At 27.5% G+C, this 18,776-nt stretch overlaps 1 protein-coding gene across 2 annotated transcripts in view; it reads left to right on the top strand.

Moving 5' to 3' along the window:
- LOC112691588 (sodium- and chloride-dependent GABA transporter 1) overlaps positions 1–18,776 on the top strand; it is a 112,276-nt gene that overhangs the window by 67,612 nt on the left and 25,888 nt on the right. Inside the window, exon 1 of one of the 2 annotated variants that reach the window (XM_025565906.1) lies at positions 5,601–6,478. The exons of the other annotated variant lie outside the window; for it this stretch is intronic. The gene's annotated coding sequence lies outside the window, so the exon portion shown is untranslated. Of the gene's footprint in view, positions 1–5,600; positions 6,479–18,776 lie in introns of those variants that run through there. 2 annotated transcript variants of the gene reach the window in all.

The raw sequence follows: 18,776 nt of genomic DNA, 5'->3' as shown, positions 1-18,776 counted from the left end.
TTCATCAATATAATGAATTGTACATTCAATTTGTGTAGATCATATTTGTTCACACAATTAAAATTTAACATAGTTTTAGAAATTACATTTTCTTAGTTAAAAATAAAAAAATCATCAACTTAAGATCTCAACAATTAATCATGTATCACTTTTTAACTTATTAACTTAAATCTGATAATACCATGGTTCAAATGTTTGCCATTTATAATGTATAATATTTATATCAAAGCCTTTTAAATGTAAAATTTTGATTAAATCAAGAAACAGTGTGTTTTAATTTACTGATTATACTTTAAACTTTCCAGTTATAGTTATAGCTAGGCTTATCTTTGTTTTGGTTTTAAAGGCATGTCACGATGTCCCAGCCGATTATTCAGTTTGTCTCGGATAATAGAAGCTGAAAAAAAAAATTTAATATTGTATTACTTAAAAATAAAATATAGAATAATATTGCATATTATATCATTATATTATGATTATCTAATCGGTACGGTTATATACAATAATGATGTATTTTTGTAATAAATATTTAAATTACAAAATGATATACTTATTTTTGTTTCCATATGAACGTAACATAAAAAAAAAGTGTTATTTAGTATGATGTCCCAGTTTAAAGATTTTAAAATCTGGTAACCCTAACTATAGCAAACAACTTATCATTCATTTTCAAAATAACTGAGTAACTGAAATTGATAAAAAATTATAAATTTAACTTACAGATTTTATCCGACGACTACGAGTTGGTTCCCAATTATCGAATTGAATGATACAAATTATAATACAAATATAATTAGTGGAAATATATTTTAAAGATATTTTATTATACATATTTCAGAATATTTTCATATTAAAGAATTATATAAGCTATTCGATAATATTAGTTAATTAGTTAGAATAACCTACTTTGGTTAGACAACTTTTTAGTAGTTCTAAACTCTTTTCTTGTTTATTTTATGTATTTGTCTTTTAAATTTCTATAAGGAAAATATGTATAAATTATAAATTGAATTAAAGATATTAGTGATAAAAACTACACAGTATGAAATGTATTGAGCAGGGCCGGAAATTGCAGGCTATTAAAATTAATTTGATTGAAACATTATTTTGATGAAAAAAATCAATAAATTTACTGTAGAAAAAACCAGAAAAAAATGTTCTTAATAATTATTTAACTATTTTAAATGTTTTGTATTTGTAATTTTGAATGTTCTTTAGGTTTGATTATTAATTTGTATACACTGTTAAATTACGATGATTAAATTATTTATTAATTTTATATTACATATTTTAATTAAATGTGTTTAACAAAATGCTTATATAAATAATTCCTTGAAAAGGGGCGGCAACCAAATGGTCGACAGACAAACTTTCTTAAAATGTAATACAATAGGCCCCGTACAAAAAAAATTGCACCAGGCTCTGCAAACTATTCCACTGAAACTGGTACTAATCTGTAAATAATATTAATAAAATACTAAGTTAAAATATTTTTATAAATCATTTTAATTTTCTTTGATAAGTTATAGTTTGTTATCGGAATCAACTTTCGTAAATATACTGTATTTTAGTTCTATGTACATTTTTAAAATATTTGATTCTGTATTAGTAAAAATGCGATAGATTGAAAAGAAAAAGAAAAATATAAAAATGTATCTCCAAAATATTTTTGTTATCCGATTCTGTCCATTGAACCGAAGTATAGTTTTTGCGCGTAATAATTTAGTAAGATTCATCAAAATAAGATTTTTTTTGATTTTTTTTACTAAGAAAATAATACCATTTGTATAGCCATTAATAAAATAAGTAAGCTTTTAGTACAAAATGAATACTTTCTAGTCTTGAACAATATGAACAGCGAAAGAGTTCATTAACACCACTTGAAAAAAAGAAAACCATACTGATGATACTGATTATTTTTAAAGTATTATCTAGGAAAACTTCATCTTTTTTTTTATTGGTTTTTTAGTTCATCTGATTGTATTATTATTATTTTATATTATACTTTATTTTTTTTATTTTTTTTTATTATATATCTGTTAAAATTTTATGTTTTAAGTCTTAATCGGTAATTCTAGTCGGTTTGGTAATAAATAATATATCGATGATCAATATGCTTGTGAATTACCAAATTGTTTGTTGAAAACCAGTTTTCGTAACTGTAAAAATAATGAAACTTAAACGTTGTGGTATTCTAAAGTAAACTAAGCTTTATAGCACATGCTACAATTCTGTTTAATATACATTTATAATAAATCTGTTTTATATTATAAGTCTGGAATCAGTTATTCTGAAGATTAATGATAATTTTTAAACAATTTATTAGTTATTACATCAAAAGAATACTAAAATCAAAGGTTATCGAATTGTACAGTTTATTTATGGTTTATTAAAATATAATATTATATTTTCGATGGATTATACTTTTAATTTGGCTTATTTTCCTTTTATTTGTAATTTCAAATATTTAAAAATGAATACATTTTATACAAAGGGTAAAGGAATATATGTTCTATTATATTATCACTAAGCATATATTTACAGAAATAAATAATTAAATTAATTATGATTAAATACTTACTTATTTATATATTAGATAGTAATCATTATTTTCCTACTTATTAATTTCGAAAAATGTGTGACTCTCGGTAAGTACTTTAGTGATAATCGTTAAATTGTCAAAAATATTGTAACGTTATTTTAAAACAAAAAACGTATATTTCAGGAAATGGTAAAAAGAAAGCACTAAGAGTTATGAATAATAGCCAATTAGTTTCTTAAGTTGTTATGAATCATTGTTATTTTAATCATTATCATCATCAATAATTATATATCATAGCAAGTGAAATATCTGAAATTATCGAAACACTTCTAACGCCTCGATGATCAATACGTCAATATTAATGCTTATTATATTTTAACAATGGAGTCCAAAAAAAATTTGAAGCCAAATTTCATTGTGTTCATGAAGCCTATTTATTATTATTTAGCAATATAGATTTAATAATAAGTTCATCAAATAAAAACAAATAAACTAATAAATCAATGTATAAATTAAAAATTATTTATGTTCACTTGATAAGAAAGTTATATAATATTTTGAAGTTAATACCTTTTTTTTTTTATAAGTTAATATTTTCTTATATAAATAATTTTATTTTCTCCATGGTATACCATATTATTGCATTTAGTTTTTAATAAAATTATAAAAATAAAAAATAAAATACTCAAGTTTTATAATTTTATGCTGACATAGAAACATTTTAGATAAAAATATAATTCAAACCACTTGCAAAATAATTGTTTCCATGTATTAATCCAGTACGTGCAATAACTTGATTATATTTTTAATTGTCATTTCATTATGCATTAATATTTATTTAAGTAAACCAAACAGTGATATAAATTTCCAAAATGTTTAGTTTGTAAAGTAATGCTTATCTGAACACTTTGCATGTGTACTGTGGACAAAATAAAAAACTTGCAGTAATTTATAGTTTGTTTTTAATTAGATAGATTAAATTCAAAAAAATGCCTAAGTATTGATGCTGAAGATTAGATCTGGTTAAGTATTAAGGTGTGCACTATGTTTGTCTAAGACGTCTATATACAGATAAAATTAACTCAATATTAAACTATGTAGTACATATTTAATACAATATTGATGACTCAAATAAAAAAAATGTATAATTTTGACACCTTATTATGTAATATATAGATACATAGAAATTTGTAATAAAGAGTTGTGTCGTATATAAAGTATAGGAATATTTTTGAAGTACATTGTAACTATTTGATCAGAAGATAAATGTAATGGCCTAAACCTAGAGTGGGTCATTATACGTAAAATAAATAACGCTTTAATCCAATGAAAAAGGTTTAGGTATAAATATCTAAGTATAGCCTACAAATACAGACAGGTGTTTAGCAAAAGTTGCCATCAAATTTCCAATGAATAAATAGATGAGCTTCCTATATTATGAAACTTTAGAAGCATATATATTTTAATAAAATTACTACAGTTATCTTGAAATTGTTGGTAATACACAATAAATGTGTTGAATATACGTTGGTTCATTTGTTTTGCTTATTATCTTTGAATAAACAAACGTGTAAACCATGAGTTACTATATCATACATTTATACATAGTACATACTATATATTATATCAAGTATGCTACAAATAATACATTTTTATCTTTCGTTTACACTACAATTGTCGTCATTCAGTTTTTATTAGTTGTTTATTGAAAAAATAATACATTTAAATGGATCAACTAAGTAGGAAAATATTATATGTGCACAGTAAACGGGATAAAAATAGTTTCTATAACAAAGTGGTATCCATAATTCCATTCACTTGTTATAGCTTATTTTATAATTTATTTTTACCCAGGATGAATTTAAAATACAACTACTAAATACCCATTTGAATTCAAATTTCAAAACATGTATAATATTCGCTTGTCGTTAGCGTTACGTAAGATTTGAAATATAAGCATAGTAGACTTGGTTCTTGAAATGATACAAATATATTGGTTAATGATAATTATGTATCCAATAATTTTGACATTATATTTTAATTATATTAATATATTATATTATATTATCATCATTATCTCATATAAGCTTTAATGATAATGTGCATACGATTTTGTCTATCAATAAATATGTAATAAAGGAATAAAAATGAAATATGAAAAAATGATTTTAATTTCTTTGAAGACTCAATTTTTTTAATTAAATATAATTTCTGTAAAAATTATAACTGTGTATTACTCAATTACTCGTATAAGACAAGAATCCCAAAATACCTTATGAAATATCGATATTAAGTTTTTACCACGATAATATTAACAAATTATGTTTCAATAAATTCAACAGATTACATTTTTATTGTCGATTATTTTGTTTCACATTTAACATAATAGTTTCTGATACCGGCAAGTACATTTTTTTATTTAAATTTCGCTTTGGTAATGCTTTGGGGTGTCGGAGAAGCTACTTATTTCGTGTCGATCGATGTGGTGTTTGTACACCTATGATTATTTGAAACACCGTGAACATTTAGGGATGATGATGCTGAATCGTGAACATCGCCTCCTCTCCAAATATACACGTAATCGGAACTACCGCCGTCCGTAGACCTTACGTTAAACGATATCACTGCGGATACGTATTTTCAATCGCCCGCGGGATATTTGCATTTACCGTTGGTAAGGGGGGTGGGGAAACTGCGGTTGGTAAAAAAAAATACACGTCACTCCGGACACAATACAGCGGCGTGTACGTTCACGTGTACAGTGTATATACAATACTGTGTTATAATAAAAAAATTCGCAAACCGTCAAACCCCATGACCTCAGAGGCGACGACCGACGCGCACGCACAAAAGATACTTGTCGTGTGCGTATAGAGAGAGAGAGAGAGAGAGAGAGAGAGATGATGGACATCGCGCAATAATAGACGGCCGGACGAAGCACGCGGTGACGGTCGGACGTTCATTTTTCCCCGTTAATTCGCGGCTTCGGTTCGGCGCCCGCCGCCTCGAATGCAGCCGGTCGACCGCGCGCGTACGTACACGGGTATACCGGTGGCCGACCGCGGTTCTTCAGTCGTCATCGTGTGCCCGTCGTTCGCAGTGCGCTGTCGTCGTCGTCGTCGTAGTCGCCATTCGGCCGATCGGGTTTGTCGGACCGGCAAAACCCGTTGAATTTCGAACGAATTCGATTGATTCTCGACCATCGAGTGCCCGTTCCTTCTCCCCTGCGCGCGTGTATAAAAGTACGACGGTTATTATTGATCATTTTCATTGTTATAACGCAGCGTTCGAGTGGACCAACCTGTTACGATCGGATCTCTGTTGGCCGTCGTCGTCACGATTATTCTGTTCGCGCGTATTTTCCGAACACCCGTCGCGCCGCCATCGTCGCATCGATCACGCCTCCAACTGGCTAAATCACACGTGACCGTCTTCTGACAATTTCTTATCGCCGCCGTCGCTATTCGTCTATCTTCGTCTCGAGCGCAGTTGCACGTTTACGTCCCGGGTGTCGCGCAACGGTCGCATTGCCCGAGGAGTCGTCACCATGAACGGATCGCGTCGCGTCTTCGTCCGGCAATTAATAATAGACGTGTTATCGTCGTCGTCGGTGTCGTCGTCCCGGACTATACGCGGTGTCACACGCCGTCGCGCCACCGTCCGACCGCGCCATCAATGACAGCCACGACTGCGGTATAATATCAGCGCAACACGTCCGGTGAACGAATTATCGTCGTGCGGTAACCCAGTGGTTTTGCGAACGGTCGTGTCGCAGTCCCGTTCGACCGCGGTATAATATAATCTGCACGACGGACCGGTGATCGACATCCGATCTCACCGACAACAAAGCGCACCGCACTGCCAATTGCGGATCGTAAATCTTCGGCCGTACCGTACGCAGCTGCTCCGAGGAATATTTCCGCAGGAACTCATCAAGTAATTAATAATCCTACGGTCACATTACAATATTGGTATGATATGGTATATAGTACAATTATTGGTAAGATGGTAATTTTCTGTAAACGCCATATCGTACGTACCTTTCACGATATTATAATTACAACAACCCCGTAAGCGAAATCGCGGTCCGTATTGTATTATAAATATTTGTGCCCACACTCTTCGCACGAATCGATTTATATCGATTTATATAAGCTACAAGTGTTAGAATCTAAATCAGATTCGATCAATTTTACTGTGTGTCGGCGATGAAAGTGCTCCAGAAGTTTCTCTTGGTAACATTTTTCTTTGGTTAAATCGCAATTTTTGATGTAAGTCTTAAAAATAAATCCTAGCTTCTTGTGATCTTTGAACATGCTAAGAAATAATGAGATTGCAGCGTGAACCGGTTTCCGTTTCATCGGTATGTATTCTGTTTTTAAAATGTTCATTGAACGCACAATTTTTTCAAACATACTTTTTTGTAGTCTGCGTATAATAAGTTCTATTTGAAACTTTAGTAGGACTTCAAAAATGTCTCGATTAGAATAAGTGAAGCCGAACCTAATATGCATTAATATGGGTTTTAAAATTATAATTTTAAAATCTGCATATTTCAATTGCATCAATTTTTATAGATAATTTGTATTTGATATAATTTAAATTGATTTGTAATTCATCAGGTAGAAAATAATTTTATTTGAAAACAATAAACAAACCTAACCGTATTTGATGACTGCATTCTGAGACTTATACTTAGTGCTGACATTAAGCTTAAGAAATATCTATATTAAGTAGAATATTAGTGAACAACATTTTTCATTTCATACATTATTGTTCTAAATTAAAATTTTTATTTGCATAATTTTTGTTTCTTGAAATTCTATAAATTTTTTAGAATATAATTAAGTTATTAATAGTGTTATTTTTAGGGTTTATTTAAACATGTTATTTGAATTAAAAACTGTTTAGTTATATTTTATAGAAATTTTCACGATTAAATCAAAATTAAAAATAATTATTATGATAGTATATTTAATATAACTAATATATTTTTATTAAATTTTAACGTTTTTAACTTATATTTGTAATTTATACACAATGATGCAATAAAATCGAAGAATTATATAATGTCACTGAAAATATCAATATCTATATATTAACAGATCACTTATTTAAAGAAATAAAATATTTAGCTCTGCAATTCAATTTCGTCAATTGAATACATTTTTTTTTATACCTAGCATTAAATGACCGTGCATTTCAATATTTTTATAGCGTTTTTGTGGTATAAATTATTGAGTAAATTTAAAATATAATATCAAATCGTCATATTAATAAGCCCAACACCCGAATAAAATCGCTTTAACGAAATTATGTTTTATTATTCGTTAGGTACACGATTATATGATACGCAACGATTTTAACAAAAATATTATGTCATAGATTACTTCAAAATTTTAAGTCATTCTAGTTAGTTATTATTATGATTCACCGATAAAAACCTGTTCGAATTTTCTTCGTGTATTTTTATGTTTTTATGTACAATTTAACCGTCGTCATTATCATCATCATCGACATCATAATTATAATTCTCGTTTAACGGTTCTTCAACAGTCAATTCTTATGTCTTTTTTTCGTATGACTATTATACTTATTTTATCGTTAATATAACATTTATAATATTTTATTTTTTTATTTTATTGTTTATTATATTTTTATTAAGTTTGCCAATGTTTAATTTATTTTAAAATTGATTAGAAACTGATCGTTTAACGTCATACACATAATACATCCGAAATATTCGAATGATAAATGCACGTGTATTTGAAAGTTAAAATAAATTTCCCATTATGAATAGTCATGGTTTAACTAGTCACGTTTTGCTTTGAGTCATCCTGATGCAGTGGACAGACAGTGGTCACCATCGTCATTCTGATGTCGTGAACCGTTCCTTGTAACAATGATTTCTTACGATTTTCTTTCTTTTTTTTTCCGTGCTCGGGTATGAGAAATGTGTTATTTCCTAAATAGCAAACTCTACGTCGTGTTTGTGTACAATTGACACTATTTACGAAATATTATGGTAAATATTAAGTATATATGTGTTTCTCCATACATTTATAGTCTTATTTCGTATTATATTGTTTACAGTGTTTAATTGTTTGATTAAATATTAATGATAGAAGATCGACAGAGCTCATTTAAATTGTGAACCGTTATACTACACGGAATTAATAATAGCTCTTGTTCTACAAAGCAATTTGATTTTAATAAACAACTGTCGGATTGTAGTAAAATTATGTCACGATCGACGACGATTGACGGTTTTTGCATTTTTTTCATCATTTCTGAAGCTTATAGTAATATTATAAACATTATTATAATACATAATCGTTTTGTACATTCATATAATATACATTTATAAATATTTTCTTCTTTAAAACATGTATAGTACATCTTATTACACAAATGCGTCTTTTTTTTTTATATTTATTTCAGGCACAAACAGATATACTCACTACCATATTACTAAAAAGTAAAAATGTATTAGTAATAATGTATACATTTATGGAAGTATTCTTGAATACTAACATTTTTATGTATTTTCTCAAATCCCTCGTAAGTAAATTTGTTCTAAAGATTATTTTATAGATATTTTTTCATGGAATTTTAGTCGATATTCTGCACTGTTATTGTATTTGTAATAAACTGTTTTAATTATAAATGCCCCATGGTAGTACTTAATGGTATATCACCTTTATATTGTATGTATACCACCTCCACACGCAAGGATATAATTTACGCATATATAGTAGCACTTTTAGATTAGTACGAATTTTTTTTTCCGATCAAATCCTACAATTTATATTTTGGAGATTAAAAATATGAGGTTGTATGTGTATTTATATTTTATTTTTAAAACTAATTAAGATTAATTTGGTAGTTCTTTATTTTTTTTTTTTTTTTTGTAAAAAATGTATTTTAATTTTTACTAAACATAATATAATTTCATTAAAAAACTCTCCTAAGAAGATCTAAATTAAACTGTTTAGATATTTTTCCATATAAATTCGTCAGTCACATAACTAGTAGCTCATCTTTTAGTTATAAAACAATATAAATATTTAAATGAATGAATAGATAAATAACTTTTTTTTAATTAAAAGTGAACGTGATATGTGTTTCTTCTGGAAAGTAGAGAATTTTTTCAATTAATATTATCATTTATTTTTTATTAATAAATATATTATTTTTTCTTTCATTTTATTTTAGTTTTAAAAATATTAATAATAAAAAGTTAATTATTTTATCATAATATTAATTTTAATCATTATAATGTAGGAATCGATCAAAGAAAAAGAAAATTTTCAAATTAATATTTATTAAAAATAATAGAGATTAGTGATGTAGAAAGAATAAATACATAATATAAATGAAGTATATTTTAATAATTTAATATTTTTAATTAAAATTTTGTTGTGTATATAAATTGTCTATATTAGACCCCTTATAAACTATTGCGTCCTCTTAAATGTTATATGATATTATTATGCAAAAAAATATATGGATCAATCTCAAGGTAATCAGATTTATTCTCATGCATTGCGTTTTTCATATATATATATATATATATATATTTAACATGAGGATGTTATAATCTATGATTATGTGAGGAGGAACAATAGAAAAGTATGGTTGTTTAAAACCAAGTAAAATAAATTATATCGCCTAATAATTACAAAAAAAATATTTTTTATCATTATCCACAATTATTTATTTATTTATTTAAACGGGTAGAACCCAATTATAATTTTTTATAATTAAATACGATTTTGTGGACTTAAATCTATTAAAAAGAAACACAGTAAATAGTATATGTATATATATATATATATAAATAATAATATTAAAAACTATAAAAACAATATAAAAAATACTAACCACATGTTGAACATGAAAAAATTGTATTATTTTTACTTAAAAAAAATATGGGCCGACTGCTATATATACTTGTTTATATTACAAAATGTATTTTTGAATTTCCATTTCGAGTAATATTATCAATGATTGAAGTATACATTTTTGTGATTGGTTATTGTAAGAATGAAACATTTTTAATGACTCGAAATTATGGTTAGGTTTTTCATTAGGTCTTCGAAAAATAAATATCCCGTCTTGAATTTTTTTTGTTTGTTAACCATTATAATATATAAATGTTAAGCTTTGTAAATTCGAATCGTTTTTTTTTTTCGTCTCTCGGGGTTGAAATAATAAGGCTAAAGTGAATTCTATTAACTATTATATCTTATCATTAATCGTGTACATCAAAATTCATGGTTTATTTTAAATCAACGATCTGTGTATGCTTTAGTAGATTGGTATATTACACATACATTCATAATAAGTAATAATCAAAACCAAGGTCGATTGAAAAGTGGGTAGTGACCGTGTCTCGGACCACGCGTAGGCCAAAAAACGATTTTAGCGACCGTCCATAGTATCTGTATATGTAAAAATTAAATCTGAGTATGCGTTTGAGGTTCAAACAGTCGTAGGCCTCACAATATTTATTTAAAAACAACATAATGATCTTAAAAATATAATATTCTATATTAACTTAATTGAATTATATAAATATATAATACTTTTTATATGTATATATTCATGTAAGTATAATATTATAATTGATGTGATGAGCTAGATTTCAATTTTCATGGAAAAAGATTTCATATTTTAGAACACATCAATCACTATTATTATTATTACAAACGGTGTTTATTAACTAATTTTAGTATCACTTCAAAAAATATATTAATATTTAAATACACAAGACGTGTATGATGTTAAAACAAAAAATTTCAGATAACAATACTTATCAATAATTTCGTCTAGATATTTAAAAATAATAGTAACAGTATGTAAGCCAATACATAATTTTAAATATTTTACATATATTTAATAGAATGTTTAAAAACAGTGCCTGGAAACATGAATTAAAAAAAAAAAAGAAAAAACGTATAACCTATATTAAACCGTTATTATCGACAATTGTTTCGTCTGTCTATGTTTGTCTCCTCGACCGTATTTTTCTCTTGTCGAAGAATCGACGAACCAAATCATCAGATGAACTATAGTGGATTGTATGTTATCCACGTGATATGGTGGTAAAAATAAAAAAACCTCTAAATATCTTTGCAATTGCGAATTTCGTTCGTATATAGTAATACTTATTAGTATTAACTATCTAGGGTGTTCCGCTTAGTCAAGTGTGACAGCCACATGGACACACGTGTTTATCCGAAATCGATCGTACTAATGTGTACTCCAATAATGTCAAGGGTCTTGGTTCTCATAATATACATATTCTTTTTGTGCAGATGGATTTGAATGCTTTAGAATTTTTTTTGTACGAGTATTAAATTTTCTACATGATGTTTTCATACATTTATCACTCACTGGTATTCCATTCATTTTCGAACTTTTATTTATTTTAGATATTCATAATCTATTACTATAGTCTATTTTTTCATATTTTAGAATCTAATGAGGAGTTAAGCGAACAAACATTAAGTATTAAAAAATCCACTCGTAAAAAAGTGGCGTAAACAAAACTTTTGTATATGGGGGGGGGTCATTTGAAAATAAATCATTTTTATTTTATCATTATTTTTTTTCCACGTTTCTAACATACACATACTAAGAATATTATTTTACAATATTTAAAAAATGGTCTAGGAGGAATCTGACCCCAAAATCTGCCCAATGTTTACACCATTGTTAGTAGAAACAATTTTTTTTTGTATGTAGGAACCTATATTTATAATAATAAATAGTATCTTAATCATTTACTTAAGTTATTGTTGTAGTAAGATAGTTTTTTTGTAATATTGAATTTAAAATATTATTCATATTATTATTGTTACAATAGGGAATAGTTATTGATTGATATTAAATTCAAGTATAGTATAATATCGGCAAAATACCTACTAGAAACTAGAACGTACAGAGTTGTTGCCTTTATTATTTATAACTAGTTAAACTAGTTTTAAATAATAAATTTTTTAAACCACGATATTATCTACTACTTATACATTGGTTTATTATATATATAGTCATAATAATTCCAAAATGAAGAAAATCGAAATTCACGTGTTTGATTGCTGAGTAGGTAAAATATTAGTGATTGAAAGATTGTATTTTCATGTATTTTGATTACAAAAACTATTTTACTTTCTGATATTATTTATCTGGAGACTGATATTTTGCTATTAATTTGAAGCATAAAAAATAAATGAGGTGCATTTGAATATTTAACTTATTTTAAAATAATAAATATTAGTGGTCTTTATTTCACGTGTATTTAAGAACACGTTCCGTACGTGTTTTTATAGAAACGGTGCTAAAGTGCGTGTTATTAAAATACACGTTTACACGCGTATTTAGAGTTTGTGCACTCGTGTATTAAAAGTCCGTACTTATGATCAATGGTGGATACAAGGATGGGTAACAGAGGCACGTGCCCCATATGCCCCTCGCCCACTGTCGTTTACACAAAGTAAACACAAATTTAATTTAATTTTTAAATAGTAAACTTTTTTTTTAACAATAAATGAATAAATATTAATTTGAGTTTTATTTATACGACTGTATTATAATATATTTTGTTGTAAAAACACTATAAAAACTACTTATAAATACGTATAAATATATCTTGACCAGCTTGCCGTACTGGGTTAACCTATCTGTAAATGTCAATTATAGGCCAATAACAAATGACATACTCGTAAGAGATAAAATAACTCAGTACGCGAAAATTGTATATCATACGTCAGAATATCACGACAATAATTTAAAAAAAAAATGTATACAAGTTACATGTAACACTGTTAGACGGGTAATTTTAATACACGTGTACACGAACTTTAAAAACACGTGTAATTAAATACACTTGTATTCTTACATATTATCACTTAATGTTCGGAATACGTGTACATGTGTATATCAATACACATACCAAACTGAGAGCCCTAATAAATATTATACCTAGAAGTATTTAACCTGTGTAGTGCAGTTACTAAGATTAAATTAACATATTTGTGACGGGGAGGATTCTATTTGTTTTCGGTTTAAATATATATTTTCTTCCTATTTTGAATAAAAAAAAAATATTTGTAAATTGGTTTTTTTAAAAAAAAAAAAAAAAACAATTATGAGAACAAATATAAACATTTTTTTTTTTTTTAATTTTCTCTATACTGCATTCCGCAACAGCAACACGTCTTCAGTTCGATATTTAAAACTCTATAACAACTAAATATATTTGATATTCTGAAATTTATTCAAAATATTTATGTTCTGTATGATTAAATCACATTAATTTTCTTATGATCAATTTGAAGTTTTACTTTTAAAATTCTCATATGTTATTAATAATCTAGAAAATAAAAATGAAATATCACAAAATAATTTTAAAACAACTTATATCGCCGTCTTATGGTTAATTCTACGTCTTTATACCACAACCAAAAAAAAGGTTTCACTAAAATCTTAGTCTTACATTTTAATAATTTTACGATTTCATAAAACATTCATTATTATTAACCATACATTGTGGTAATTGCAAGTCGAAGCCTCATGCGACTATTGTGTTGCCTATCACTCATACCAGCAGGAGTCACGGGAATATTTATGCCATTTTTTGAATCAAACAGCCGCGATAACTACAACAGTATATAACAAAATCCGCACCACGACGGGTGTGTTTAATAGACACACAAAAATAAACATAATATTATAATTATCAATATCAATAATATATCCATATTATGAACTGGTTGCACTTTCTCTTTACCGAACGTTTCACCTCTGCGGCGCTCGTTTAAACGGTTTAATAACACAATGATAATCACAATATAGATCTTTTATCCTTCCTTTTATCTCTCATTCCCTCTCTTACTACTCTATAAATCAGACAGGTACAGTGATGACAAAGATAATGTCAGGTGATTAATGTAGGCGTGTGCGTGTGTTTTTATGATTGTCGTCGTCGTTGTCAAGATTTTAACGTAGGATCCGGATCCGGGTCATTGGTTTTTCACTGAATGAATGTGTTTTTTACACATTACGCTCGTGATAAACTTGGCCGTTCGTGCATTCGTTTTTTATTTGTATTATAGTATATGAATGCAAATGGAATTAATGGTAAACGATTTATCACGATTTTTATAGCTTCCGTCAAGGGATAAGGATTTTTTTCTATAGTACCAAATTTAGAATCAGGACAATAATAATATTTTACTTTATCCCTTTGATAATTTTTGCAAATTTGTCTTCTATTCAAACGAATACCTTCCTCATATTGAGAATTTTCGATATTTTGATGATTCATATCTGCCATTATGAAACGTAATACAACCTACGTAATTTGTTACTTCATCTTCACTCTTTAACTATTTTCGAAAATATATAATGTAAATATAATTTTATAAAATTATTATAATTTAATATTAATTGTAATAACAAAGTGTAAATAATAAGAAAAAAGTGCTTTGTACTATAGAAAATGCCCTTAAATCATTTGAAGTTTTATTGTTTGTTCGAAATAGGATTTTACAATATGATTTATGTTTATGTAACACCGCCGTATAGCAGAATTATATAATTAACGTATATATAATAAATAATAATAATAATATACATATATTTAATTGTTAGGTTTTATTGTGATGCACATAAATATACTCGTTGACCTTCCGCGGACAACGTGAATACTCGAGTAATTTTTTCCCCAAATGTTCATGTCAGCTTGCACGTGATAAAATACAAGAAAATGCAATATCCATGATGTTCTATGACGTTGTTCAAACTTCTAAAAATACAGTGAGAAATGAATATCAGTTAACTGATAAAGTTTTGTCGCATCTCACATGAGGCAGTAGTGATATTTGCACTAAGTAGGTCTCCGATATTGTTTTCCTTTTTCTCATCACAATCTCATCAATTTTTTCAAAGTATGTACAAAATATGTCTTAAATGTTAAGTGTATATCATTGAATAAATTGCATGTTGATAAAATAATAATAATAAAAAGTCAGTATAGTTGTCGCAGAATAATTGTGTCAATTATTGACAACGACGCATTCAGTTTTTTTCAATAATAGCCGCTATGATACAAGCAATTCTAGGGTGGTCAATTTCCTTTATTCCTATTTCAATATCATAATACTGCATCCCACATAATATTACTGCATTATGGTTAACAACTGTTATCCTTTCGAAGTGTAGGTAGTCACAGAGATCTTTGAATATGACTTGAAATAAAATATGTAATAAATATTTCAGAAGTAATCTTAATTATATTAGTCAGTTTAGTTAAACGTGAGGTTAAATGCAAGGTTGATTTTGTTATAAATCCATCATAAACTATTAAAAATACAAAAAATTAAATAACACTAAATGTATGCTTATATTAAACAATATTTCGAATTTTGAAGAAGTTTAATTTTAAAATTAATATTAAAAATGACTGACCGTTATAATTTTTAAAACTTGGTTTCCATTGTAACCAAATACTAATATTCTGCTAATAATATATCACTGAATTCTAGCCAGTAATACTTCTATATAGTGTCGGATTTAGAAAATTTGACGTTCGAAGCTAATAAAAATGCAGCGCCCTTACGAATGTGGAAGTACCATTTACCAACAGCGTCTGGGGCAAACATACCCACTTACCACCCCCTCCCCCCAGGTCCGGCACTGCTTGTATAATAATAATTGCTGATTAAAATCACTCGATAACCCGAACTTAGTTTAAAAAAATGAACATTTTACTGTCTCAAAAAAAAAATTAATTTAACGATTTTTCTATACTTCTGTACTCCAATGAAACATTTTATATCAACGAGTTTTTATCTTATGTTGGTATTTGTATACATTAAAAACGTATTACTTTAATGATCGGTTCGAACCATGATCTGAATGTATTCATAGTGAAGCCTGTAATAAATTATCATTAATAAAAATTGATAAACCGAAATGAACCACGCGGAATTGTGAAGATAACTTTTTACTTAAATAATTTAATCTTTAATATGTCAATAAAAACTTTCTAAAAAAAAATGTATTTTATAGAGAAAAAAAAACTGAAGTACTGCAAAAGTTAGTACTTACATTTGCCTTAATTATTATTAATATCGTATACCTTATCTTATATTATATCTTATCTTATAGTTTCATAATATGTATATATAAATATTGTATTATTAAGATTATTATAGTTATCCCGCGTTCTTAGTTTTTTGCTTGACAGTGAGCGGTCATATTTTCTCAAGTTCACCAGCCCGTGTGAGACTTATGCATATCGACCAACCAGTATGAATGTGAATTATACTTATTCATTATCCCGATCCGTTAAAGACTTGTGGACGGGAAAAAAGTAGCTCGCGGTGTTGCGGACATCGATGTAATACTATAGAAGCGTGCGAACTTGTGCACAATGTGCGTCTACATATTATAATAATATACACGGCTACAACTATCGCGGTTTATGATGAATTTTTGTAAAAAAAAATGTAGCTGTTTTGAGCGTTTTGGTTTGAAACGATAATAATTAATATAATTATTATAATTGCCGAGTGCTTGTAAAAGTACGACATGTTACCCATGTGCTTACTGTACATTTCAAATTCGCATGTGATTCACTGAACTCTTAAGTATAACAGACTGTTTGAGGGCTCAAGTTATCATAAAAATACTTCATGAGAAAAATGTTTATTTGTTTTATTTTTTTCTATGACACAAGAAACATTGCAACAATAGTAAAATAAATGTGACGCGACGACGCGCACGTGTAATAAGAGAAAATCTCGTTTCTTTACCACCAATACTTCAAGTTTGTACCACTATATTATGTTTTTACCTATTCACTCATTATTATTTCGTAGGTTAACGGGTATATTCGTCGTGTGAGTATGTTATAAGCGACGTGTATAAACTAGAAATAATTTATTGTGACGGAAAATTGAATATTTACTTTTGCAACACATGTGAGTGAATATAATTGCTATACTGGTAACGATGATAACGGTACTTGGCTACGTTTCGAAGACCCGACCACGACAACAGTGTGAGATTGTACGAATACGGAATTTTATTTTAGTGGTCAATAAACTCTGCATATTGTGTGTGTGTGTTTTCGTCTATTATAACATAATAATACACCCACATGCATTGGGACACGTAGGAAGTTTTTTTTTCATTATTTTATTATACGTATTTGAATCAAAAGACGAACTATCGTTGTTTCGTATTATTTTTATTATTATATTATATTCGTTTTATACAAACAATGGGAATATGTGTCTCTCTAATAAACCATAATCGAAGCATTACAGCTAAGCGTTTTAACCAAACAATATAATAATAATAACAATAATCATATCGAATACACACATACCGAACCAGTTTTCATTCCTATTTCATCGCATAACCTTGCAACTCAAGTATTTGCTTCAATATAATTATTGTCCATACAATTTTTATTTCAACATAAAAATTGTCTTTGAAATCCCCGAAAAATAATTCATACGTTTTTGAGGCGTTACCCTTAATAAACTCGAATTCGATCGCCTTTCATAATTCTTATTCACTCACGACTGCGGGTCAAAGTTTCATAATGAATTCACGAAACTGTACTGTTTAATGACCTCGAAATATGATAATGAAAATATTTTTCCAGCATCGATTCACTCTCCAGTAACTGATAGAGGCACTAAAATATAATTCATATCACGCTATTACAGGTATATTCGTAGTTATAAATAATTTTTAAAATTAATATTTCGTCATAAAGAAATTTAATTAAAATATTTTCCTTATTAGTATTTAAATTGAAAACTGAGAAGTGAACAATAATATTTAGATATAAGTCTATTTGGAATTATTTTTTTAATTTTGGTAATAAAAGTAAGAAAAAAAAAATGTTTTTACTTTAATATTTGAATATTTTTTAAATTTTGTAACACAATAATCGCGGAGAGTTTAATTTTAAAAATATCTACTTGCTATATATTTTTTACATAACGTATTGTTAAGTATTATTAGTAAGTGGGATATTTTTTTATTAAATTGTATACTTTTTTATCTTAAATGTATTTATATTTGAATTAATAAGTAATATATTATATATATTTATAAGTAGTTTACATAATTTATATAAGTTGAAAATCTTAACCAGAGGTTTCCAACTTTTATTACAGTTGACAAAATTTGAGATACGCTCTGGCATTGC

This window comes from Sipha flava, unplaced genomic scaffold (genome assembly GCF_003268045.1).
Source record: "Sipha flava isolate LNK unplaced genomic scaffold, YSA_version1 115_pilon_pilon, whole genome shotgun sequence".
Lineage (NCBI taxonomy): Eukaryota > Metazoa > Arthropoda > Insecta > Hemiptera > Aphididae > Sipha > Sipha flava.
This window is presented reverse-complemented; position numbering and strand designations above follow the sequence as displayed.